This window comes from Dendrobates tinctorius, unplaced genomic scaffold (genome assembly GCF_039654945.1).
Source record: "Dendrobates tinctorius isolate UK_male_01 unplaced genomic scaffold, ASM3965494v1 ptg000143l, whole genome shotgun sequence".
NCBI classification, from domain to species: domain Eukaryota; kingdom Metazoa; phylum Chordata; class Amphibia; order Anura; family Dendrobatidae; genus Dendrobates; species Dendrobates tinctorius.
Window position 1 is genome coordinate 47,659,033 of NW_027361810.1, and position 27,071 is coordinate 47,686,103.

Here is a 27,071-nt window from a genome sequence, read left to right on the forward strand (position 1 = left end):
CTGACCGTAGGGTTTTTGGCCGAAAAGTTCACACAATAAAAAATGCTATACAGCATGACAAAAGTGGTAGTAACAGACTGAAAATCTACGCAGTCCACAATAAAACCTGCATATTTGACGCATGCGGACTATGAAATGGATTTGGCATTACAAGTGATGAAATCTAGGGTGAAAATGTATGGGTTTTGTGCACAAGAATGAGCACGCTGTGGATTCTTTGGTGATCAAGCATGTTTTCCCCAAGTTTGTGGTATTGTTCATTTCAGTAAAGAGAAAAAATATCATGTAAACTTTAGTATTTATTGAATCCAATAAAAAGTGATAATCTGAAGACTGAAAATGCTGATACTTTAGGTCATTTTTATGTCTCATGCTTCCCGTCACATATACCGGCTTCCTGTAAAGAATATAAAAAAGCGCTATAACAGGAAGGTTAGTGTTCACTGCAAACCCACAGCCATCCTGTTCCTCTGATGCACATTCATTTCAACTCCAGGAACTAACTGAGAAGATGTAGCCCCGGCCTCCCCGAGAGAGGGGAATACAGAGCATGGCTCGCGGCTCAATCACACCTCTCACCAAATTCATTTCAAAGTATGAAAATTCTAATCCTAACCAATCTTTCTTCCAAAAAGTAGAAATATTCAATGTACAAATAATTTTCTATGGCAATTGCATATATTACTAATTATCGTGAAAACAGATTATTCTGACTGACAGTAAAGCGCGTCCAGATCCAGAGTGTAAATTAATTTTCAGAAATTGATAATTTTCAAACTTTAATTTACTATGTAGCATTGCCAATAAGACTCAATACTTAAAGGAGTTGTCCACTACTTTTTTTATTGATTGCCTATCTTTAGGATAGGGCACCAATACCTGATCAGTGCGAGTGCAGCACCCGGCACCCCCGCCAATAAGTTGTTATCGGCGCTGGCAGCTGCTGGAGGTTCTTGAATGCTGCTGGAACCTAACAGCTACGCCAAAACTCTAGTGGGCGTGGTCAGGTACTGCAGCTCCACCCCCTGAAAAGTGGATGGATCTCCAGTACCCAGCCAAGGCTACTACAGAAGCGATGGAGCTGCTGTTCTCTGACAGCATCCGAGAACTTCTTGCCAATGCAGGTAACAGCTGACACTCGGCACCCCCACTAATCAGATATTGATAGCCTGGCCTAAAAATAGGCCATCAATAAAAAAAAGTAGTGGCCAACCCCTTTAACTTTTTACAAGTGGAATACCCCTTTATCACCTATCCTAGGGATAGATGATAACTTCTAGATTGGTGGGGTCCTACCTCTGGAAACCAGTAGCTATAATGGGGCCCTTTAATAATTGAGCAGAACAGCAGTGGGCACGCTCAGCCCCCGCTCCGTTCATTCTCTGTAGGAAATATCGGAGCGCTGTATTTCTGTTTTCTCTGCCAGTGCCATAGAGAATAAATGGAGCCACCGTGGAGCATGCACACTGCCTCTCCATTCTAAGAAGTGCCACTTTCTAGCAATGGGTGCGGCTTCCAAAAGTCGGATCATCACCAATTTTGAAGTTATCACCTACTTTAAGGATACTGTCTCATATCAATCATGCTAAATATATTCATAAGAAAAGGACTGGTTTATTTGCGTTATAATATAGACATATAGGAGCAGATTCATCTTGCTCTTTCTGGACAGAATTTTGACTTAAAACTGCTTAAAATGCCAAACATTTTTTTTACAACTAAAAATTGTACAACTTTTAACATTTTTTGGTGCTTTGACCCCAGTCCTTGTTAGCTGTATCAGTTTTTGACAAAGTGGGTGAAGTTTACCTGAAGTGGATGTAGATAAGCATGGCCAGCAAACTTTTCATAATTTACACAACAAATCCGATGTAAATTTTAAAAAAATTGAACTCCAATCTGTCATGGATTTACCACGACAGAGAGGAGTCAGAAGACCACAGCGTCTGATTTCTCCTACTCCTGCACTGATTAGAAGCACTTCACCTTCATATTAAACAGTGCAAATTTATTTTAGCAGTGTAGAGGTTAATCTGATCTGTTGAGCGCTCCTGGAGCATTAAGGCTCTCAGAAGTGCACTGTTAGCCACTCCCATCTCCTATATAAATTGGGTCCTGGCTAGAACTCATTGTCAGAGTAGCTTATACTGCATGGCTGGTTATTATTGGAGGAGGTGTTTGGTGGATTTATCTATGACTGTTTCTAGGTTTTGGGTGTGAGATAATTCCCCTCCTTCTCCTACTTTGGTTTACACCATCCTGCACTCCCCGGTGTTTACCTCTGTTGTTTATGTGTGTATATATGTATGATTGGTATTTTTCTTTATCCCTGTTCGTATTACCTTGTTAGTCTGGTTGGTGTGTTATGGTATGCTACTACTCCCCTCTTACCTGGGTGGAGGAAGGGTACAGTCTGAGGGCGGATGCAGGAGCTAAGGCAAGATACGTGGTCCTGGCGTCTTCATCATCAGATGTAATACAGGGGAACTGGGAGAACTACGGCGCCCCTAGCATTAGGGACATGGAAGGAGCCCCTGGTCCTACGACACCTGACAACAGAGTCGTGACACAATCTTTGACTGGAATACATTTCCGAAGGTGGCACACGGCATCTAAAAGATGCTTCCAAGTCGCATAAATTTGCTGCATCTTATTCTAGTGAACTGTTCATCGAGACTGGAGTACAAAACTCTGGTCTTGATGAATCGGGACCATGATACTCTAAAAGGGGTTGTCCACACAAAAAGAAAAGTTCCCCAGGGCCTCTGAGCTATAAAAATCAAACAAAAACTACATGATACCTACCGGCACCCACCTGGATCCAGTTTAGACCACTCCATTATCTGAGCTTACACAAGAATCTTACACAAGAAGAGGTGATTTCATCGTTCCACTATCAGCAGGACCACTGCGGGCTGTGAGTAGCTGCAGCGGTCAGGTGACTTGAGTAACGGGTCATTTGAAAAACAACCAATAACGCGCAGAACAAGTCACCTGACTGCTATAGCCAATCACTGGCTACAGTGGTGCAGCTGCTGGTGGAACGGTGACATTTCCTATTCCCGTGTAAGCTCAGACTACGGAGTGGCCTCTACTGGATCTAGGCGAGTATTAATAAGTTTGTTATTTTTTAGAGATCCAAACCCTTTGGAGACTTTTACTTTTTTCCCAGACAACCTCTTTAGTTATAAAATAAGGAGCACTGATTGCATGGAAACAATAAGAACTACTAGGACTTGGATTGTGAAAACTGACCACGGTGACTGGGTGATCTAATACAGGGCAAGAGCGGAGCAGTGATCCTTAGCTCTGGATGGAGGAAAACCTCGCTACAACTCTGTATTGCGGTTTGGGTTGTATTATTGGGTACTTTCTGAGATGCATACTTGAAGATGATAAGTCATATTTCGCTATAAATGAAACAAATGGAAGTGCAATTCCAGTAATAGAGGTTCATTGTCTATGCCGCAGTGTTTGTGAATATGGTTAGAAAGAGGAATGCAGAGATTAATAGTCCTCTTCAAGTTCAGCCACTCTCCAGTAACAATCCTGCCATTCAGGAAAGTTTAGCAGAAGTTACAAAGAGGATGAAAAAAATATGGCACAAGCAAACTGTGACCCAATGTCGCATCTGTCTGTAAGATACCCATGTTAAAACACAATTTTGCACCACGCCGATCAGTTAGATAAAGCTGCTTCTGTTTAGTTACATGTGATTTATAGAATATTGTATGACTGCTTCGTTAGATAAGAACAAATTTTATCTTTTATCCTGAAAGTTAAATTGTTTTTCTTAAAGTTTAGGGGGATTCTCCACGATTGTAAAAAAAAGGATACGGTCCCCCTCATTAAACGTCACCCCTCTTTTCTATGGTATTTGGTATAAAGCGATGTTAACAGAGTTTTTTGACGCTTTCAAAAATGACAAGTTTTTCAAGCAGAAACCCCGGTATGTGCACATGGGGTCTTTTTCCGCCTAGAATGTGCCTAAAAAAAAGGGGCAAAAAGGAGTGAACACAGGCACAGTAATGTAAAAACGACTCGCTGTTCATATGAAGTGACTGGCCAATTCTTTGCACATTTTCCACTTGTAAGTCGATTACTATTAATAAATAGAATAAAAAGAAAAAACACCAGGGACTAGGCCACTGCAGGGGATATCAGAGAAAACGTCAAAAAGATGCTTGAAGAGGTTGTCCACTACGTTTACATTGATGGCGTATCCTTAGGATAGGTCATAAAAGTCTGATCGCCCAGGGTCCGACACCCGGCACCGCTGCCGATCAGCTGCGGCGCCCGGAAGTACTCCCTTGCGGAGCTGCGCTACCAACTTGTAGTGGCCGAGGCTTGGTGCTGCACGTTCGCCTCCTATTCAAATCAATAAGGTGGATGTGCAGTACCCTGCTGCGGCCATTACAAGTAGTTGGGGCAGCTCCACAAGTGAGTACTTCCTGCTGGCGGTCGCCCCCGACACGATAACTGTTGATCGGCGGGGGGTGCCGGGTGTCGGACTCCGGCCGATCAGACATTGATGACCTATCCTAAGGATAAGCCATCAATGTAAAGCCATTAAGGAAAGCCACCGCCGACGTTTTCCTGAAGCATCTTTTGCCGAAAAGAGCTCAACATGAACGCCGGTGTCTAAAAGACGTCTCAGGCACAATCCCTAGGGATATGTGGTCACAACATCTTTTAAAGTTTGACACTTCATGGAGGGGGAAAAAAACGACTGGACAGGACAGTAAAAAAAAAAAAAAAAAAAGGGCATCACAAAAAACATGGGAAAACTCTCCAAAAGACCACCCACAGGCAAAACATTGGAAAAATGCTCAGGGAACAACCTAAAAAGGGCACCAAATGAGCTTCAGGAAAAAAAACACTCTGGGCAGAGTGTTTTTTTTCCTGAAGCTCATTTGGTGCCCTTTTTAGGTTGTTCCCTGAGCATTTTTCCAATGTTTTGCCTGTGGGTGGTCTTTTGGAGAGTTTTCCCATGTTTTTTGTGATGCCTTTTTTTTTTTTTTACTGTCCTGTCCAGTCGTTTTTTTCCCCCTCCATTGAATAATATAGAAATCGCTAGCATTTTTAAACAAAAATTGTGGAAAAACTCTCCAAAAGTTGTCCGGACATCTTCTAGGCATCTTTCGAACTTTCTATTGAATTGTAAGGTGCAGATCATCATCCGAGCGAGAAGCACCAGAAGAATGGTCAGGTCACTTCTCTCAATCGCCTGGCGTTTTTAGAAACCTGAAGGACTTAAAAAACACTCAAAAGCCTGAACATATGAACAGCGAGACATTTTTTTACATAGAAATGCATGTGTTCATTCTTTTGAACATTTTCTGATTTGAATTTTCAGGTGGTTTCTGTGTCGGAATCTGCATGAAAAAGATGTGTGCATAGAAACCAAGGGAGTTTTTGGAAGCATTTGAATTGCTGCTGTACCAAAAGGAGCTGCCTAATAATCATCGATAGGTCCAAGGATGATACTGAAGGCATAAAGGACAAGAATAATGGCTTCTGGTTAGTGTCGTACCCTGATGAGCAGTGGAAAAGAAGATACTGATCCGCAATATATTCTTACAAAAATAGCAGGTTTGATTGATAAAGGCACTGGGTCAAAACTTGTGACATTTAATTCATCAATGAAATTTGCTGCTTTTGTAATTAGACATTGCAGACCTGTAACTTCGGTCTCATTGCTCAGCAGCACCTAACATCAGCCAGCGATCTCCTTCTACTTATGTCTGTATGATACATATAGCTAGTGACAGGGTCGGTTTTAGGCAAAGTGGGGCCCTAGGCAATTTTTAAAATGGGGCCCCAAATGCTAACATATTGCACATCACAGAAGCATTTCGATTGTATTTACACGTGCTGAGTTCAGGCCGCTAAACGTGTGAGATCGACAAAATTGAAGAAGTTGTTCAACACTTGTTTCCCGGCCTCTTTCCACCGTCTGAGACAGAATGATGTGAACAGAACGATCACTAATGGATCACTAAGGGTGTGTGCACACGTTGTGGTTTTTGCTGCGGATCCGCAGCGGATTTGGTCCTGCGGATCCGCAGCAGTTTCCATGCGGTTTACAGTACCACGTAAACCTATGGAAAACCAAATCCGCCGTGCACATGCTGCGGAAAATTCCGCGCAGATTTGCTGCGGTTTATTTTCCGCAGCATGTTACTTTGTCAATTGCAGAACCGCAGCTGCAGTGTACGTTCAGGGACATAGAAATCAATCTCTCTCTCTCATCCGCACTGCCAAACCGCACTAGAACCTGCATCAAATCCGCTGTACACATGCTAGGAATCCGTAGGAAAAATGCATGTGTTTTTCCCTGCGGTTTCTGCCAAGAGATATTGATTCTCTGCAGAAAAAGCCACAGACTGCGCTGCAACATTTGCACACACCCAACATGTCACCATACCATATCATGTTATCAGCAGCACATCTACAGTTTACACCCCATAGTCCACCATATAGTATAATACACTCCTCATAGCCCTCCATATATTAAAATACACTGCTCAGTCCTCCATATAGTATAATACACTCTTCGTAGTTCTCCATATAGTATAATGCACCGCCATAGTCACCCATGTAGTACAATTCACTTCCCATAGCATAATGCACCCCATAGTTCTTCATATAATGTATTCTCCATAGTCTTCGATACAGTATAATGCAGCCACCCAATAGAGCATAATGCAGCCCCGCCATACAATATAATGTAACCCCCATAGAATATAATGCAGCCACCCCTTAGAGAATAATGCAGCTACCCCAGAGTATCATGCAGTCACTCCACAGAATATAATGTAACCCCCCCACAGAATATAATGTAGCCCCACCCCCCATATAGTATAATGCAGCCCCTCCATAGAATATGGCAACCCCTTCATAGGATATAATGTAGCCCCTCCATAGAATACAATGTAGCCCTCCTCATATAGTATAATGCTGCCCCCATCGAATATAATATAATACAGCCCCCCCATAGAATATAATGTAGCCCCAAATAGAATATAATACAGCCCACCTCCCCATAGAATATAATGTAGCCCCCCCCATATTATATAACACAGCCTCCCCCTATAGAAGATAATGTGTACCCCCCCATGGTATATAACACAGCCGCATAGTATATACCCCAGCACCACATGGTATACAGCCCAGCACACCATACAGCACAGCATGGTATATAGCCCAGCATGGTATACTACAGCCCAGCATGATATATAGCCCCCCAGAATGGTATAATACAGCCCAGCATGGTATATAGCCCCCCCAGAATGGTATAATACAGCCCCCTCAGCACGGTATAATATACCTTGCTGGGCTGTATAGCCCCCCCAGAATGGTATAATACAGCCCATCATGGTATATAGCCCCCCCAGAATGGTATAATACAGCCCAGCATGGTATATAGCCCCCCCAAAATGGTGTAATACAGCCCAGCATGGTATATAGCCCCCCCAAAATGGTGTAATACAGCCCAGCATGGTATATAGCCCCCCCAAAATGGTATAATACAGGCCAGCATTTTATAATACAGCCCAGCATGGTATCTAGCCCCCCCAGAATGGTATAATACAGCCCAGCATTGTATATAGCCCCCCCAGAATGGTGTAATTCAGCCCAGCATGGTATAAAGCCCCCCAGCATGGTATGATACAGCCGAGCATGGTATATAGTCCCCCCAGTCCAATACTCAGAATAGAAAAAATAAAACCTCCTCACCTTCTCCTCGTGCCTGCACTGCTGGCTGCTCCTGTCTCCTTCTGCTCTGTCTGGCACACAGTGAGAGCGCGATGATGTCATTGCGCCCCCGCTGTGTCAGAGGCAGAGCGGGGAATGATGGGAGAGGGAGCATCAGCTGATGCTCTCTCCTCCATCACTGCCTCCTTCAATGCGGCGGTGGGAGTCGGCACTGAGGGCAAGCGAGCCCCCCTGCCTCACAGGGGCCCCATAGCGGCTGTGTGATGTGCCGCTAGCTTGGGGCCCCTGGAGGAGTGGGGGCCCTAGGCAGCTGCCTGGTCTGCCTGCCCCTAACGCCGGCCCTGGCTAGTGAGGACATTTCTCTTTTCCTTACCACTCATTGTTTAGGATGTCGACCACTGTCTAACCTGCAAGCACGACGCTGAAGCTGGAGGCAGCTTCAATACGGTGCTTACAAACTCAATATAAAAGTGCTTGGAATTCCTGCTCAGATTCTACTGTCGGTGGTCGGTCTCCATAGCAACGAGCTGCAAATAAAAGTATCAATATCGCAAGAACGGCTGAAAAATTTAACAAGCAGTAAATTGCAAAATTGCTTAAATTTTCAAGCACCATCCAGCAATACTCATTATGAGATGGATGCGACTCTTTAATTAACAAGTCACATTTGTTTTGTTCAATTTGGTAATCATTGCAGTACATGAAAAGGGCCGCTGTCTTGCTACACTTGCAGAAACCTGTCCTACAATGTTGATAGGACAGGTATTACCACCTAAATCTGAATTTCTCTCCTTAAAGGGGTACTCTGGAAATAAGACACTATCCGAGGAATAGGTAATAAATTCTAGATCAATGGGGCTTCCAAGAATGACGTCAAAGTATGGTACTTTGGCTCTGTTTGGTCAGAGGAGAAGTGCACCTTCTGCAGCTCCAGGCTTCCTCTGTCGGACTGCCGAAGACAGGCGAATACAGCTTTTGCTATTTCTAGCTGTCTCTTTAAGGAGACCAACTATGTATGGAGTAGAGATGAGAGAATCGATTGAGTAGACCCCGATCCAGTGGCCAAATGAGTTGTCTGTGGCCGCCAGATGAGATCTCTCTTAGCTCCTGCCATTCCCGGCACCTCTTCCGTATAATCAACCTGGTGTCATGTGTGAGACATGGAACAACGATAACATTATCCCGGGCAGGCAAATTGGAGGGTGCCGGGGATTTTGGCAACGGACATCGTCAGTGGACCAGGATTTAGAAAGTAAATTTGCTAATATGTCTAGGTATGGAGTTTTATTAGCAATTTTCAATGGGAAAATATGTAAATTAGCGCATAATGACTCCCAAACAGCTGTCTACACATGGGTTTCTTGCTGGGTAACCTTCGTGAAGTTGCAAAGCTTGTTAAAATATTGGACATTATGGGCCGAATATGAGAGTTTTCTTTCTTTATGGGATGGAGGTCACTTCTATTCTTCTATCAGTTGGAATATGATTTTTTTTGCCTCTAGTTTTCAGATTACAAATGCTCACAAGTGCATTTTACTGTTTTACTACCGATACCTTAAAATTAGATTTGTAAAGAGTTAAAGTTATTTTGTAGGCGAAAAAAAAAAACACAAACACATACTATATGATCCTTTGGATAATATTTTTGTATGTGCACGCAATTTTCTGTCTCGTGGGTCGTAGGAAAACGGTCAGCACATCTGTCCTGAGGTTCACTTCAGGTTACTCGTCCCGTACTTTAGAAGGTTAGATCAGGCCTGGAGATAGAAAACATCTCACTTTTTTTTTCCTGTAAAGAGAACGAGTTACTTACACCAGTCACTGAACACCGAGCCTGCAGCTGGCATTAATCTGTACCAACTCCAGGCACTAAGGATGAATTTCTCTATTCTGGAGATTTAAAGGAGTAGACGGTTCCTATCAGAGACACAATGCTGTTTTCACTTGTGACTATGCTGTGTCCCTAATTTACCTTCTCTTTTTTTATATCAAAAAGTCTTAAAGAAAATGAACCAGAATGCAATGTAGCATGGGGATGTCAGAGTATGGACTGTTATGAATGAGTCACCGTAGGAGGCAAAAGAGAAATGCTAGCTAAGTCCAAAAAAACAGAGAAGTTGGCAGCTATCGTATTGCAGACTACTGAACCTATCAACAACAACTAGCAGTAGCCGTGGGGGGTTCCTACGGTGCCCTAGACCCCTCGATCACAGCCGGAGAAATACATAGCCTAACGACAAAGGGAAATCTAAACTGCCCCAGAGCAGACCCCAAAGCAATAGGCAGCCCCCAACATATAATGACGGTGAAGCAAGAAGAAAAAACACTAACATATAGAAAGATAGACTGAGCAAATGATGGGGCCCAAGCTAACTAGATAGGACAGGATAGAAAAGCCGCTGTCTGCAATCCACCGAAAACCCTATCAAAACAAGAGCCAACAGACTGACAGGGAAAAAAGGCCCTGAAGACGCTAGGCTTTAAAAAGACTATGTCAGTACTCAGGTATTTTCTGAAGACAGAGCAACAAGACAAAAAGGAATTCAGCTCACCCCAGCAGGGAATGGCAGAATCCAGAAAAGCAAGGCAAAACAAAACCAAAACACAAATGCAAAAGGCAAAGCAGAAAACTTAGCTTTTGAGGAGCAGGAATCAGACTGGTCTCCTAGAATCCCTCAGAGAATTCACCAGCGAGGCAGAAGGGCATCGGCTGCCTTATATCCAGTCAGAAATTCCCATCACCCAGTCATCCTCTACCAGCTCAGGTGCTTTGTAATCAGCCTCACTACCTTCCTTCACCAGAAGAGGGAGTTCATCAGACCTCAATGGTGAAGGGGAAAATGAACTCATAACAATGGACCACTTCGCGACGTATGGACCAGCCACAGACCTCCTGACCCAAATTTGACAGTCTCAAATGTACCTATGAGGCTGTAAATTCCAGTCAGGAGGCCTGAAGCTGATCCGTATATAATAGTCTGTACTAGGACTGTCAAAAGTGGATGTGTAAATTATTATTATTATTATTTATTTATATAGCACCATTGATTCCATGGTGCTGTACATGAGAAGGGGTTACATACAAATTACAGATATCACTTACAGTGAACAAACAAACAATGACAGACTGATACAGAGTGGAGAGAGGACCCTGCCCTTTCAGGCTTACATGCTACAGGATGGTGGGGAAGGAGACAGTAGGTTGGTGGGTTGCAGCAGTTCCGGTGTTGGTTGAGGTGATATCCCGGTAGTGGTGAGAGAGAAGGAGGTAGCGGGGTCATTGCAGGCTGTAGGCTTTCCTGAAGAGGTGGGTTTTCAGGTTCCATCTGAAGGATCCAAATGTGGTTGTTAGTCCGACTTGTTGGGGCAAAGAATTCCAGAGAATAGGGGCTATTCGGGAGAAGTCTTGGAGGCGGTTGGGTGAGGAGCGAATAAGTGTGGAGGAGAGAAGGAGGTCTTGGGAGGACCGGAGATTACATGAGGGAAGGTATCGGGAGATTAGTTCAGAGACATATGGGGGAGACAGGTTATAGATGGCCTTGTAGATCAGAATTAGTAATTTGAACTGGATATGCTGAGGGAATGGGAGCCAGTGAAGAGATTTGCAGAGGGGAGAAGCGGAGGAGTAGCGAGGAGAGAGATGAATTAGTCGGGCGGCAGAGTTAAGGATGGACTGGAGAGGTGCGAGGGTGTTAGCAGGGAGACCACAGAAAAGGATGTTGCAGTAGTCGAGGTAGGAGATGAGGGCATGCACAAGCATTTTAGTAGATTGAGGGTTGAGGAAAGGACGGATTCTGGAAATATTTTTGAGCTGGAGGCGACAGGAGGTTGAAAGAGCTTGGATGTGTGGTTTGAAGGACAGGGCAGAGTCAAAGGTTACTCCGAGGCAGCGGACTTCTGGTACTGGGGAAAGTGTGATGTCTTTAATTGTTATAGCTAGGTCGGGTAAAGAAGATCTGTGAGATGGCGGAAAGATGATGAGTTCAGATTTGTCTACATTGAGTTTGAGGAAGTGAGAGGAGAAGAAGGAGGATATGGCTGATAGACACTCTGGGATCCTGGAAAGCAGAGAGGTGACGTCTGGACCAGAGAGGTAGATCTGAGTGTCATCAGCATAAAGGTGGTAGTGGAATCCGTGGGACTTTATGAGTTGCCCCAGACCAAGTGTATAGATTGAGAAGAGTAGGGGTCCTAAAACAGAGCCTTGGGGGACTCCAACAGAGAGAGGGTGGGATGAGGAGGTGGTGTGGGAGTGGGAGACGCTGAATGTGCGGTTGGAAAGGTATGAGGAGATCCAGGATAGGGCAAGGCCTTTGATGCCGACGGAGGAGAGGATCTGTAGTAGGAGGCAGTGGTCAACTGTGTCAAATGCAGCGGACAGGTCTAGAAGCAGGAGTATAGAGTATTGTCCATTTGATTTGGCTGTAAGTAGGTCGTTAGTAATTTTGTTCAGGGCTGTCTCAGTGGAGTGATGGGGGCGGATTGTAGATTGTCAAAGAGCAAGTTAGATGATAGGTGGGAGGAAAGTTCAGCGTGGACATGCTGTTCCAGGAGTTTGGAAGCGAATGGAAGCAATGATATTGGGCGATAGCTGGACATAGCAGTTGGGTCGAGGGTTGGCTTTTTAAGGATAGGCGTGATTGTGGCATGCTTGAAAGCAGAAGGGAAGGTACCGGACGTTAGTGATAGGTTGAAGAGGTGGGTTAGGGATGGGATAAGTGAGGTGGTGAGGTTGGGGAGGAGGTGGGATGGGGTCAAGTGCACAGGTTGTGAGGTGCGATTTGGAGAAGAGGCGATTAAGCTCCCTTTCAGTGATGTTGGAGAGTGAGGTTATGGGGTTTGGGCATTGGTCTGGTATACAAAGGGGTTGTGGTGGTTGAGTGATGAAGACTTGCCTTGTTTGGTCAATCTTGTCTTTGAAGTGTGTGGCAAAGTCCTCGGCAGAGATGAGGGAGGTTGGAGGAGGCAGTGGTGGGCGGAGGAGGGAGTTAAAAGTTTTGAATAACTGTTTGGGGTTGTAAGATAGGGAAGATACGAGGGTTGTGAAGTAGGCCTGTTTAGCAGAGGTGAGGGCAGATTTGAAATCGAGTGTTGCCTGTTTGAATGTGGTGAAGTCATCCCGGCCTTAGGCCGGGGTCACACTTGTAAGAAACTCGCACGAGTCTCAATATCCGGCACTGCCGCCAGCATTCGGACCGGAGCGCTCAGCTGCATAGAAATACATGCAGCCGCTCACTCTGATCCCGAGTGCCAGCGGCAGCGCCGGGTATTGAGATGCGAGACTCGTGCGAGTTTCTCGCAAGTGTGACCCCAGCCTTATAGAGTGGATCATGATACAAAAAGTTCAACAAAATAAGAAGTCAAAGTTGGGGGACCGGTTTACGGGTTTTACACCTCTGATTGTTCATTCACGCCAGTCATTCTCACCTATGAGAATATCAGTCCGAGGTTTACCAGTGTTTTTTTCCATTTGTTTCATCAAAGTTTTGATCAGTTTGGTCACTTTTTGCCATTTGTATTTGGTCTTATTTGGTCTAAGTTTCAGCAGCTTTTTCAGATGAGAAACAGAAATAAAGCCTCTATCTTTTCGTATCTAGCTGTCCGTGAAAAATAGACAGTACTTGGATACCATCCGATTGAAGTCCAATTTTTTTTCACAGACCCATAGGCTTGCATAACAGATTTTGATCTGACATGTGGATCAATCTGAGAAATGTCTCGGCGATTTTACGGCAACCCCTTGCTGCGCAAAAAATTACAGACATGTTTAAAAAGACCCATATACTGATTAACCTTGGTAAATCTAACTGAGTAATAATATCATGATATAGCTAGGCTGGCGCTGGCAAATCCATGAAGATTTCCTATTCCCTAAGGCTAAAGAAAGATGAGAAGTGACAGCTTTCAGCATGTCTCTGGCCTGACAGCACCGTCAGAGGAAAGATCTAATGTCTGTGCATGCCATATGTGTGGCCCCCATAGAACACCATTGAGCTGGGCCTTTATAACACACTGGTGGGCCAAGTGTAAACAAGCCATGGAGCACCCCACCTCAATAGTGTTCTAGAAAATCAGGGACGTCATTAAAATGTAAAATTGGATCTTTTTTTTTGGGGGGGAGATACTTTGGGCCCGATTCATAGTTTACAATTTTTTAAAGTCACTTTTTTTTGGTCTGGTTCTATTCACTTGATGTTTTTTCGCGTCAAATTCTTCAAAATAGCCAACATGGTCTATGGGTTTGGTTCAAAGTCAAAAACGCTTTTTATTTCTGTCTTTAATAACCATTTTATTTACGACTCTTGAGCAACAAAAGTCACAAAATCTTCACAAAGCCACACGTTCGATTTAAAAAAAGGTGCCATATTAATTAAAAACTCTGCCAAAAACCTTACTTCAGGCAGCTACTGGGAGTGGAATCATGCAGCCACAAAAATATGGGTTTTGGTTATAGTAGTATTTCATGAATCTGTCTAAAATTTCTGGTTATAGTAGTATTTCATGAATCTGTCTAAAATTTCTGAATAAGCAAAGTTAGCAAGGAAAAAATAAAAAAAAGTCTTGGGGGAATAGAAAGACGACTTAAAAAGTGGCATAAAATCTATAGAGAATAAGGCACAAATACTAAAGCCACAAATAAAGGAAGAAATTACTCCACAAAAAACTGGAGAAAAAGAAACTATGATTTGGGGCCATTAGTACAAACGTTGCACAAGTATAATTCAGAACTATATAGTAATGGCAGAGTAACAGAGCAGAGCCAGATACAAAGTGTTCCATAGATACTGCCCTTTTTGTGTCTCACACAAAAGTAGTCCCCCACATGATAATTGTGCCTACATGATGCACCATGTTGGACCCTAGGAGGGTGAGTAAAGCGCAATTGTTTTCTTTTAGGTAAGGTTGTAATGCGAACAAGCACAGAGAGCAGCACACGGAGCCATACATGTGCGGAATATACGGACGCAACTGGACAGATATTCGAAGTGGCCGTCTGAACCAGGCCTTCCTCCAAGAGGAACTGGAACGCCCTCGTACACCCAGGGCAGCGGGGTACTCGGTACCCGGCCGGTGTCAAGGCGGGAATGTGTCACAGCAGCGGTGACCCGGTCCGTGGCCCTGGTCGCCCAATATCAATGGCGGTGATGTTAATGGTGTTAGAGTTTATATGAATAGTTCATGACGCCACCCGTGGTGTTTGGCAAGTAAGGTGGTAAGCCAACGCTGCATGCAGGTCCGCTGGGACTGATGGTGTGGTGCAGCAGAGATGGTATAGCTCCCCACAGGTGGAGCTGTAGTCCCAGGGCAGTGTAGGTGCAATGGATGAGGAGAGGCACAGAATGGTATGGATGATGTTACCCAGATGTAGCGGTGCTGGAATAACTGGAGGACACCAGAGTATGCTGTTCCAAAGCTTTACTCACTGTTTGCAGTTCACACAACTGCCCGCCTCCGTACTGTGTTCTCCAGGTCAGGGCTCCAGCCAACCTCCAGGCAGGATAGGATTCTCCCTTCCACACTCCGCCAACATGTACTTTACTGAACGACTCCTCCAATGCACCTTTAGGTGCGAAGCACTCCAGTACTTAGATACCCTGGAATGCCTCTCTCTAGGTGTTCCTAGTCTTTACTTGTATGACACAGCTGTAGCCTGCTTCGGGGACTCCTCACTGCGTCCCAGCTCTCTATTCAGTTGCTGTTGTGTCTCAAGTCTATGATGGGAGCAAGGTGTTAGCGGCTCACTACTCCTCCGATGTCTGTTGCCGGACATAAAGAGCCAATCAACCTCGGGGACCGGGCCCCAGCCTTTGCGCTCTCTGGACTGGAAGGGTTCTCTCTTTCTCAACCTGCTTCCCACCATCCTTCTATTCTATCTCTCTTATGGAATCTGTAGTCTTCAGTCTACATCTTTCTCCTTCTCTTCCTTCCCTGTGGAGCTCGTTCCACTAAGACCAGTCCTCAGCCTCTCCTGACTGACTGCCTTCCTCCGCCTTGAGCTCCTCTCAGGCTGACCTGCTGTCAGCCTGCTCTCTCTCGGGGACTCACCCCAGACTGACCTTCTGTCAGACTGACTTGAGACTGACCTGAAATCCTACACCTTCCCTCTCTTTTATATCTAACTTCACCCGCCTCCCCAGCACCTCTCGTGTTACGAAGCCAGGGACCACAAAAGGCACCCTGTGACCTTTCCAGCATAAAGCATGGATGGGTCCCTGCTGAACTATCCTGTGTGTGGGGTGCAGGTGTTGGAATGTGGAAGGGAGTTCCCACCCTACCTGGATGGTGGGGCACTACACCTTAGGAGAAGGTGCAGTACCTCTGTGGCGACTGAAGCCTCAGGGGCGCCACAGAACCATATGATACAACACTGCCAAGTCCAGCTATGATACACCACATCTAAAAATCACAGCAATGTCCATGGGTTATTTCTTAGTTTCCTGCACGCACCAGCCACTAATTTCCTTGTAGAGAAGTGGAAGCATGCAAAAGCAGAACTTCAGCCGTTATTGGATCAGTTACGTGTACAAAGTCCAAGAGAAACCTCTTATTTATATGCATGTTGTCATAATCCGGCAGTAGAGTGCCATAAATAACCGTGCTCCGATGCTGACACCAAAATCATTCTCAGAAGAAACATTTCCTGTGTTTAAATAACATTCAGTAAAAAATGTAGTTCGAAGCGACGAGAAACCTAGAAATGAATAGGGAAAGACGCTTTAACTCCTGAAACAGCATTGTATATACATGTCTGTCAGAGCCTGCGGGGGATCATCTACTTCTGAGGGTATGAGCACACCACGTCTTTTTCAGGTGGGTACGCTCCATCCGCCTTAAAAAAACGCTAGATATAAAGCTCGAAAGAAGGAACTTATAGACTGCAAGGAAAAACAACTTACTGTGCAAATGTTCCATCTTTTCAGATTCTTTTAGCTGTTTCAGTTTTCCAAAGCTGCAAAACGGTTAAAGGAAAAGACAGGATGGTTCCTTGGGCAGCTTCTGCTCGGAAGCCGCTCACTAGTTTATTAAGTGCAAATTTTTTAAGAAAAGTTGGTTGCCAAAGACATTGTAAAAAATAGCTGAAAAGACAATGCCAAAACTTACCGAAAAGACGCTGCAAACATTGCTGAAAAGATGCTGCAAAAAAATCAGCTGAAAAGACGCTGCAAAAAATAGCAGAAACGATGCTGCAAAAAGTACCTGAAAAGATGCTGCAAAAAATAGAAGAAACGATGCTGCAAAAAGTACCTGAAAAGATGCTGCAAAAAATAGCAGAAACGATGCTGCAAAAAGTACCTGAAAAGATGCTGCAAAAAATAGAAGAAACGATGCTGCAAAAAGTACCTGAAAAGATGCTGCAAAAAATAGAAGAAACGATGCTGCACTGTAAAAATAGCCGAAAAGTCGTTGCAAAAAAATGCAAGAAAAGATGCTGCAAAAATAGCCGAAAAGACTTTGCAAAAAATAGCTGAAAAGATGCCAAAAAACGAAGTTCCGAATAAAAGATGCTTGCATGTCTTGTAATGTCTCGGTTCTGAAAAACTCACCGGGTTTGCACACGTGTGAGCACATATCCTGATTTCATTACCTACCAGCACTATCTGACAGTACCCATTTATGACAATGGGAATAACCTTTTAACTTTAGTGCTATGTTAATGATCACATATGAGTTCACATTGGTCTTAATTTACTCTTGTTTGGATCTCAACCTGGATACTGGGAAACAATCTGTGGAATTTTATTCAGGAGGTCTCTAAACTGTGACTATATAAGCACTAAAAGTAAAGTACGTAACTTTCCAATCCTGCAGCAGATCTCATTAATCTTTGCTGTTTAGACTCTGGAGAGATGTGTGCTCACACAGTAAATTGGGAGACTGGTCAATGAGGATCTACGGCTAAGGCTATGTGCACACGTTGCGGATTCTGCTGCGGATCTGCAGCGTTTCTGGCCCTGCGGGTCCGCAGCAGTTTCTGCTGCATTGTACAGTACCATTCTTTGCAATGGTAAAACCAAAAACGCTGTGCACATGCTGCGGATTTTTCGGCGCGGATTTGCTGCGGGTTACAATCCGCAGGAATGTCAATTCTTTGTGTGGATTCTGCTGCGATTTCACACCTTCACCATTGTGAGGTGTGAAACCGCAGGGCTAAACCGCAGGCTAATCCGCAGGTAAACCGCAGATATTTTGACCTGCGGATTTTTCAAAATCCGCGCGGAAAAATCCGCAGCACTTCCAACTACTTGTGCACATAGCCTTAGTTCCCATGATGAGCTTATGGTGACTGTTTGATGTTGCAGATTTTCTGGCTATTTTCACAGATTGCTTTTTTTCTGCAGACAAAACATGATCTGTTGCTAGTAAAAAAAAGCTGCAGACAAAAGTTTTGCTGTTTTTTTGCTGCTTGTATTGCTGCGTTTTTCAGGACCCCGAAGTTCCGCTTTCCTCCCACTATACAAGCATGAACAATGCAAGGCTTTAGGACACCAATGCAAGACATATGTGAAACCATAAAACATTTTTGGGGAAAAAGGCAATTTTATCAAATTATTTAGTGGAAAAAGATTTTTAAGTCGGAAAAAATAGTGACTATTCTGAACAAAAAAGTTCATATGAGTTCATGAAAAAAATGCACAATTGCAAATGTGAAAAAAACAGGGAGAGTTGAATTGATCAGGCATATTACCTATTGGTCAGGTATTATTCACACATTGGTCGGTCATTCTTACTCTCACACATTGGTTGGCCATTCTTTACTCTCACACATTAGATGGCCATTCTTTACTCTCACACATTGGTCGGCCATTCTTACTCTCACACATTGGTCGGCCATTCTTTACTCTGGCACATTGGTTGGCCATTCTTTACTCTGACATATTGGTTGGCCATTCTTTACTCTCACACATTGGTTGGCCATTCTTTACTCTCACACATTGGTCGGCCATTCTTTACTCTCACACATTGCGCGGCCATTCTTTACTCTCACACATTGGTTGGCCATTCTTTACTCTCACACATTGGATGACCATTCTTTGCTTTCACACATTGGTTGGCCATTGAATTGCTCAGGCTTTGTTTGGTTTAACATATCACTAATTTAATTAAACTGTACTAATACTAACTGCTAGGTGAGGACACCAAGTTTAAATTTAGGAGATTCACAAAAATAAATAGGTTTCACATCTGTCTGTATCAGCTTTTTTTTCTCACTTAAAACACTGCAAAAACTGATGACAACGTTTTTGCTGCGTTATAGTTGCTTTTTTTTTTTTGCACGTACTCATTGCTTTCTATGGGTCAAAAAACGCCATAATAACATCTAAGGACAGAACCGCTAACACTTTATCTCACAACTTATCTCCCCAGACTGCAGAGACAACTTCCTATTTTAACTTCTGCTATAATTGTGCAATTATTGTGGAAGAAAGAAAGAACATAACGTAACTCCTCCAAGTACTAGTAGGAAAATCACTTGTTTAGTTGGTAAGGGTATAATCCTATTTTGCACCTTTTAGCATATACCTGCAGGATGTGCCCAAAGGGTCTGATAAGTTCAGGTACCACCTATGGAGAATCAAGCTCTGGCTCCTGCCACCAGGAATGGAGAGATGGCTGACTGTCCTGATTGCATGATAGCTGTTCACATCAAGACAAAAAAAAACATTCTTACTTGCAAACTCCACCACAAAAAAATATTGCAGCATTTTGTTTTATCAGTCGGCTTCATAAAGGGTAGCCGTCTTATTAGAGCCTGAAATCTCGCACCACTGATATATAGTAATAATAAAGGGATAGAAAAGACAGGAGCAACCACATGCTGAGAAGTGAATTAAAGATAGTCCCAGTTCCTAGAGTGCTGGCAGAATGCTGATGAAGAGGCGACACCCACTAAAAAGAAACCCACTAAAAAGAAAAGTGGATAACTGGGCGTATTGAACTGGTATGTGCACTAAAAAGAGTTTTAGGTCGTTGTGGGTGGATGATAGGATTTGTATGAAAGGTACGCTTCAGTAATAATAGTTTGTGGGCTAATGATACAATGTTTAATTAATTAAGTAGATCTTTTATGTAAATACATCTGCTGTTATTTTTAAGTTTGTCTTTGCTACCGGTAAAGTATTCAAGCTATATTTGGAAATATAGATTAATGGATGGAGTTTTACTATTGACCTGGACTACAACAGCCTCATTATTTATTCATGGGAAATGCCACAAAAAATTTCTCCACTGTAATTAGATGCTGATTATATTACCGTTCCATCGTACTTCATGTTCTCTAACCAGAGCCACAAAAAACACAATATCAATGCAAATATCACTATTGGTCCGAGACCCTCAGCTTTATGGTAACCACATACATGCAGTGAGCGATTAGCACTGGAGCATGCTCGGATAACACCTTATCCGAGCACGCTCGCTCATCATTACCCCTTTTTTTCTTACATGAAAAAAACTGACGTCTGAATGAGACCTACGGCGAATGGACCTGCGATTTGTCACAGAGCCCAGAGCTCTCTAATCATGATGTAAAAAGAAACGTGATTTATCAGACAAGGCCAAATACTTCCCATTACTCAGTGGTCCTGATTGGATGTCTATTGTAGGCACTTTTGGTGGTGGACAAGGGTCCGTGTTGACTGGTCTACGGCTATGCAGCTCCATACACAGCAAATTATTATTCCCTATGTGTTCTGAGACCTTCCTTCATAGCCGACATGGGTCTTGGGCAGATTCCCTAGTTGTCCTTACTTGGACCACATTTGGAGACACTTCACAAGATCTGATGTTTGGAGATACTCAGATGCAGTCATCTAACCGTTAAAATTTGGCCCTTGGCAAAGTTGCTCAGCTGAGCTCCTTTTTCTTGCTTCTAACAAATAAAGAACTGACTTTTCGGAGTTACAGATCCAATCACTTCTCAGATCCATTTCACACGTTACACACATACAGTGGGTACGGAAAGTATTCAGACCCCTTTAAATTTCTCACTCTTTGTTTCATTGCAGCCATTTTGAAAATTCAAAAAGGTTTATTTTTTTCTCATTAATGTACACTCTCCACCCCATATTGACTGAAAAAAACAAATGTAGACATTTTTGCAAATTTATTAAAACAGAAAAACTGAAGTGTCACATGGTCATAAGTATTCAGAACCTTTGCTCAGACACTCATATTTAAGTCACATGCTGTCCATTTCCTTGTGATCCTCCTTGAGATGGTTCTGCTCTTTCATTGGAGCCCAGCTGTGTTTAACTAAACTGATAGGACTTGATTTGTAAAGGCGCACATCTGTCTATATAAGACCTCACAGCTCACAGTGCAGGTCAGACCAAATGGGAATCATGAATCATAGAATCATAGAATCGTAGAGTTGGAAGGGACCTCCTGGGCCATCTAGTCCAACCCCCTGCTCAAAGCAGGATTTGCTAAATCATCCCAGACAGATGTCTGTCTAGCCTCTGTTTGAAGACTTCTATTGAAGGAGAACTCACCACCTTTCGTGGCAGCCTGTTTCACTCATTGATCACTCTAACTGTCAAATAGTTTTTTCTAATATCATGAGGTCAAAGGACCTGGCCAAGGAGCTCAGAGACAGAATTGTGGCAAGGCACAGATCTGGCCAAGGTTACAAAAGAATTTCTGTAGTACTCATGGTTCCTAAGAGCACAGTGGCCTCCATAATCCTTAAATGGAAGAATTTTGGGACCACCAGAAGTCTTCCTAGACCTGACCGTCCAGCCAAACTGAGCAATTGTGGGAGAAGAGCCTTGGTGAGAGAGGTAAAGAAGAACCCCAAGATCACTGTGGCTGAGCTCCACAGATGCAGTAGGGAGATGGGAGAAAGTTCCACAAAGTCAACTATCACTGCAACCCTTCACCAATCGGGCCTTTATGGCAGAGTGGCCCAACGGAAGCCTCTCCTCAGTGCCAGACATATGAAAGCCCGCATAGAGTTTGCTAAAAAAACACATGAAGGACTCCCAGACAATGAGAAATAATAATCTCTGGTCTGATGAGGTGAAGATAGAACTTTTTGGTAATAATTCACAGTGGTATGTGTGGAGAAAACCAGGCACTGCTCATCACCTGCCCAATACAATCCCAATAGTGAAACATGGTGGTGGCAGCATCATGCTAGGGGGGTGTTTTTCTGCTGCAGGGACAGGACGACTGGTTGCAATTGAAGTAAACATGAATGCGGCCAAGTACAGAGATATCCTGGATGAAAACCTCTTCCAGAGTACTCTGGACCTCAGACTTGGCTGAAGGTTCACCTTCCAACAGGACAATTACCCTAAGCACACAGCTAAAATAACAAAGAAGTGGCTTCAGAACAACTTTGTAACCATTCTTGACTGGCCCAACCAGAACCCTGACCTAAACTTAATTGAGCATCTCTGGAGAGACCTGAAAATGGCTGTCCACCAACATTGACCATCCAACCTGACGGAACTGTAGAGGATCTGCAAGGAAGAATGGCAGAGGATCCCCAAATACAGGTGTGAAAAACTTGTTGCATCATTCCCAAGAAGACTCATGGCTGTACTAGCTCAAAAGGAGCTTCTACTCAATACTGAGCAAAGGGTCTGAATACTTATGACCATGTGATATTTCAGTTTTTCCTTTTTAATAAAGTTGCAAAAAATGTCTACATTTCTGGTTTTTTTTTTTCCCATCAAGATGCAGAGTGTACATTAATGAGAAAAAAATGAACTTTTTTGAATTTACCAAATGGCTGCAATGAAATAAAGAGTGAAAAATTTAAAGGGGTCTGAATACTTTCGTACCCACCCTAAATCTATTACATACCCTTAAAGCGTTGCTCTGCTATTTGTTTATTGATTACCTATCCTAGGAATAGGTGAGGAATATCAGATCGGTGGAGGTTCAACATCTTAAACTCCAATTGTTCTTGGTGCCGGGGATGAGGCTAAGATGTTAGCAGTTGCAGAGGTGAACAGTACAGCTCCTCAACTTTGTAGTGGCTGCTACCGGGTACAGCAGATCCACTCTTGTTAATTTGAACTGCAGGTCCCAGCGGCGTCTACTACAAAGTTAAGGAACCGTACTGTTTGACCATTGCTGGCACCAAGAACATTTGATCAGTTGGGGTGCCAGGTGTTGGACCTCCAACGATGTGATATTGGTGACTTACCCTTAGTATAAAAGTAGTGGAGCAACCCTTTCATAATAGTATTGTTACATAGAACAATCAGTACTGTAGGCTAAGCATCATTAACACTTATGGCAATTCTTCGCACTCCTTGTCTAAGATCATTAGCCATCTTAGAGTGCGTGATAGCTTTGAGTCAGTAGTGTTTTCTCCATGTGTAGAAGACATAAATCACTTCGAGCTAAAAAGAAACATCACCGGTTATACAGCATCTTACCTTACAGGATAAATAAGGGATTGATATTTTCAGTAGAAACATTAATGTAAATTCTCACTGACCTGAGTTACGGCTGTTAGTCTGTTAAAGCCAAAAATGTAAGTTCCTCTAAAATCAAGCAAGTAGTTCATTTCCTGTTCAAACTACAGATGACGACAAACTTCCTCTTCGCTGCACCTTATTATAATTCAGTTTTTTTTTTACTGCAATCTGACACAGTGAGGCTACACCGTGGGTGCCGGGGCTGCGGAATAGCCCATATGGGATGCTTTTACTCACCTAGCATAGAAACCTGAGTGCTAATCAAAGCTTAAGATAAGATGGTAAATTAGGTCATTTTCATCTTAATTTCTAAGAAAACCTCCATGTATAAAGAATATTGATGCTTAAAGGGGGTTTCCCGTAGGGTAAAAGGACATCGTTGGTGGGATCCTCCCTCTGTGGGTAAGAACAGAGCAGAGCCGGTCTATAGCTGAGTTGCTAACCATCCTTCACAGGTATTTTTGCTCTGCCGTCGATAGTGCTCAGCGGAAAAAGAGGTGTGTGAATTTTTTAAATTGGTGCAAGGGCTTTTTACTCAAGACTAAACATACACACACATTTTATCAACTACTCCACCAGCCAAGTATTGAGGAGTCCAGAATAGTAGAGATGGGTGTGCTGTCACTGATTGCAGTCTGCAGCACAACAGACCACATGTTACGCGTGTAAGGGGGTTCAGAGCTTCACTAGAACATGAGAAGAAAAGACAGACTGTCTGACTGACAGACTGCCACTATATGGGGCATGGAGTGGACATGGGCTGTCAGTATGTGGGGCATGGGGGATGGCCTGTGGGCGCAGTCTGTATAGATTTACTAGATGGTGCATGCTGCCCGCACACACATCTCAACTATTCCACTCACTCTTCAAAAGCAGTTCTGTCGTCAGGTCAAAAGTGAACAGTTTTTGTTCTTATTTTATTCCCACTGCTCCCCTTGAGGATTTTTTTCCCCTTTTTTAATTTTTTTTTTTTTAATTCACCATTCGGTCCATATCTATGGATTTTTGTATCCAGAGCTATATTTTATGCTCACAGGATCCTCTGGGGCGTGTCATTAGGGTGCTCAGCATTACTACCCTGTGAGCCACACCCCCTTGTAAAGAGCATAGGTAGACAACACAAGCCGCTAAGATCAGTGATTGGCTGCAGCGGTCATGTGCTTTGTTGATGTGTCGTCACCAGTGCAGTCAACACACCAAGGCATGGGCAGTGGTGGAGATCCACTTTCCCTACAGTAGAAAGCCCCTTAAGGTTTGTATATCAGCTCTTCTTTTGTGGCGTTTTGAGGGCATGACAAGGAGGTGTGGCCTCTATAAAGGGGCAGAACTTATGTCCGTAAAAATATTGGTCCATGTGTGATTTTTGCTAAGTAGTCCTTAACAATTTTTTGGGGTAGGCGTAGGTTGATGACTTTGGTCTATAGTCATTGACTTGCTACATGCACAGCTATTAATCCAATTGGCTACCATGTAATACTGAGAGCATGTGCACACGTTGCAGATTACCCTGTGGATTTTTCCAAGCGGATTTGGCTAAATCCGCAGGTAAATCTGCAGGTAAAATGACCTGCGTTTTACCTGCGGATTTAGTGTAGATTTTGTGCGGATTTCCCCTGCGTTTTGACACCTGTGGAATCCTATAATAAATCCGCACCAAGAATTGACATGCGTTTTCCATTTCTCATAGACTTTAATGGTACTGTACAACGCAGCAGAATCCGCAACGTGTGCACACACCCTTAATCTCTCGAGTGATGTACGCTGCAGAGGTGCCAGGCAGCCTGCAAGTCTTCCAGGAATATCTTTCAGTTTTGGAGGATCACACACAGACAGCTCATAGATTTCAGTGATAGCCTCGTATGGCTTCATTTGAAGACTTGCTACCGGGCTCTCCTCGCAGATTACAGCTGAGTGTTGGAGGTCCTAACGGAAGGACGCCTTGTGATCACCTTACCAATAGGCTGCTCTTCTAAAAAAAAATAGCTGCCTAAAGCTAACACCTTAATACCCTCATAATAAAAAATATACTTTCTGTACACTTGAAATTAAAACTGCTATCCCATATCAAACACTTATGACGTATGAACATGACATCCCACCATCTTGTCAGCGGAGAAGCATCTGTGAATGTGCAGCTCTTTCCATTCATTTGCTTAGTGTACGTACCGGGCAATTTTCAGAACTCACATATAAATGAGAGCAACACAAGTGCGGTCATCTCTCCAGTCCTAGACAGCAAATGATGGGCCAACATCTATTATATATATTTATATAGCATATCCAGTGGATAATACATATACCCCAAAGTGATAACTTACACCCCAAAAAAGTCCTGCTTCAAGTGCACCCAAGAACAAAAGGATCTCAGTGATAGGTAAAGTGCAGCGGCCCCATCCGATTTTCTTTTCTTAACTACAACTCCGCTCCAGTCACTTAAAGGGGTTGTATTAATTGCCTTTCCCTAGGATAAGTCTTTAATATTTGATCAACGGGGATTCGATATCAGGCACTCCCACCGATAAGCAGAGCCGGCCCGAGAGATTACGGCGCCCTAGGCGAAACTATTTTGTTGCGCCCCTACTATTCTTGGCAGTAGATGAAAACTTGGGATATAAATTTAGGAGCAAAATAAACCACAACAACAATGATTAATTAACTCTCTCCTAACTCTTTAATCTTCTGAGAAGTTGTATAGGACAAATATATACAAAGTAATCAATAACACAAAACAAAAACGACCATAGCTAATTAAAATTTTTGTTTCCTTGCCTTTTTTTTTTTAAAAGGATGACACTAAGTCATCGAGATTAATTTGTTTAGCAACTTCAGATTCTATCGAAATTGTTGCCAACCCAACCAACCTCTCTTGTGTCATATTTGCCCTTAAATATGTACACTTTTCTTTCCATCCCTAAAACTTTTTGCCTTTTGAAAAGATTTTTTATAATTTTTTCTAAAGGCGTATAGGCGGCCGCCTAGTTCGCCTATACGTTCGGGCCGGCCCTGCCGATAAGCTGTTACCGTGTCCCAAGGAAGACAGAAGTAAGCAACGTACAAAGCCAGAATACCAGTGCACTGTGTAGCAGCCGTTCTTGGGTACTCGGCTCCTATTGAACTGTATGGGAGCTGACCTGCAGTACCTGAGAACGGCCACTACATAGTGTCCAGTGCTGTGGGGTTCTAGCTTTGCTCACTGTTCACTTCCAGTAGATTGACCGGAGGGATGCCAGGAGACTGATACTGATGACTTATCTTAAGGCTGGCGGTGCAGGTCATTCATTCATTTGAGGAACTGGAGAACCGAACTTGAGGTCATATCCTAGCGGTACGCCTTAATTTCCTATGATGAAAAAAATGCAATTACACTATTGTTAACTAATGAACAGATCTATCAGTGATGCCTCGTTATGTCCAAGCGCAGTGCGAGATTTTAAAAAGTAAAAAAAAAAAAAGTTTTAAGTTTTATTCTGTCATTCATGTTATGGCAGTCTGCCCCTTTAATAGTTATGAACGCACATCTGGGCCTTTATGTAGATCATCTGACCATAATCTCCAACTTCACAGGCATAAATGGGGACTTTATATATCCACAATTCCATTTACCTCGTGAGGGAGAAATCTTTGTACAAACAGACATCATGTGAGTAGGTCAACTCCTGAGCAGCCTCTGGGGACAACATGGCATTAATACACTCGTACGAGGAAGGAAATAGGGTTGTGGGAAAGACTGCAAATCAGCAGAAACAGTAAGAAATGATCAATTGTTACCCGGAATAACGAGGGAGAATGGCCTTACTATTATACACTGCAAGCTAGGGAAGCTGGAACTGTGCGCCAGAAAACGAGTCTGGGGGTTGTATTCCAAGAAGAGGTAGAGTGCACTATAGAAGGCTCAAAGATCAAATCAATCAGTCCGGT

At 43.4% G+C, this 27,071-nt stretch overlaps 1 protein-coding gene across 2 annotated transcripts in view; it reads right to left on the bottom strand.

The window, feature by feature from the left end:
* The window catches only part of WIPF1 (WAS/WASL interacting protein family member 1), a 100,514-nt gene that overhangs the window by 32,686 nt on the left and 40,757 nt on the right, over positions 1-27,071 (bottom strand). Inside the window, exon 1 of one of the 2 annotated variants that reach the window (XM_073545930.1) lies at positions 23,174-23,225. The exons of the other annotated variant lie outside the window; for it this stretch is intronic. The gene's annotated coding sequence lies outside the window, so the exon portion shown is untranslated. Of the gene's footprint in view, positions 1-23,173; positions 23,226-27,071 lie in introns of those variants that run through there. 2 annotated transcript variants of the gene reach the window in all.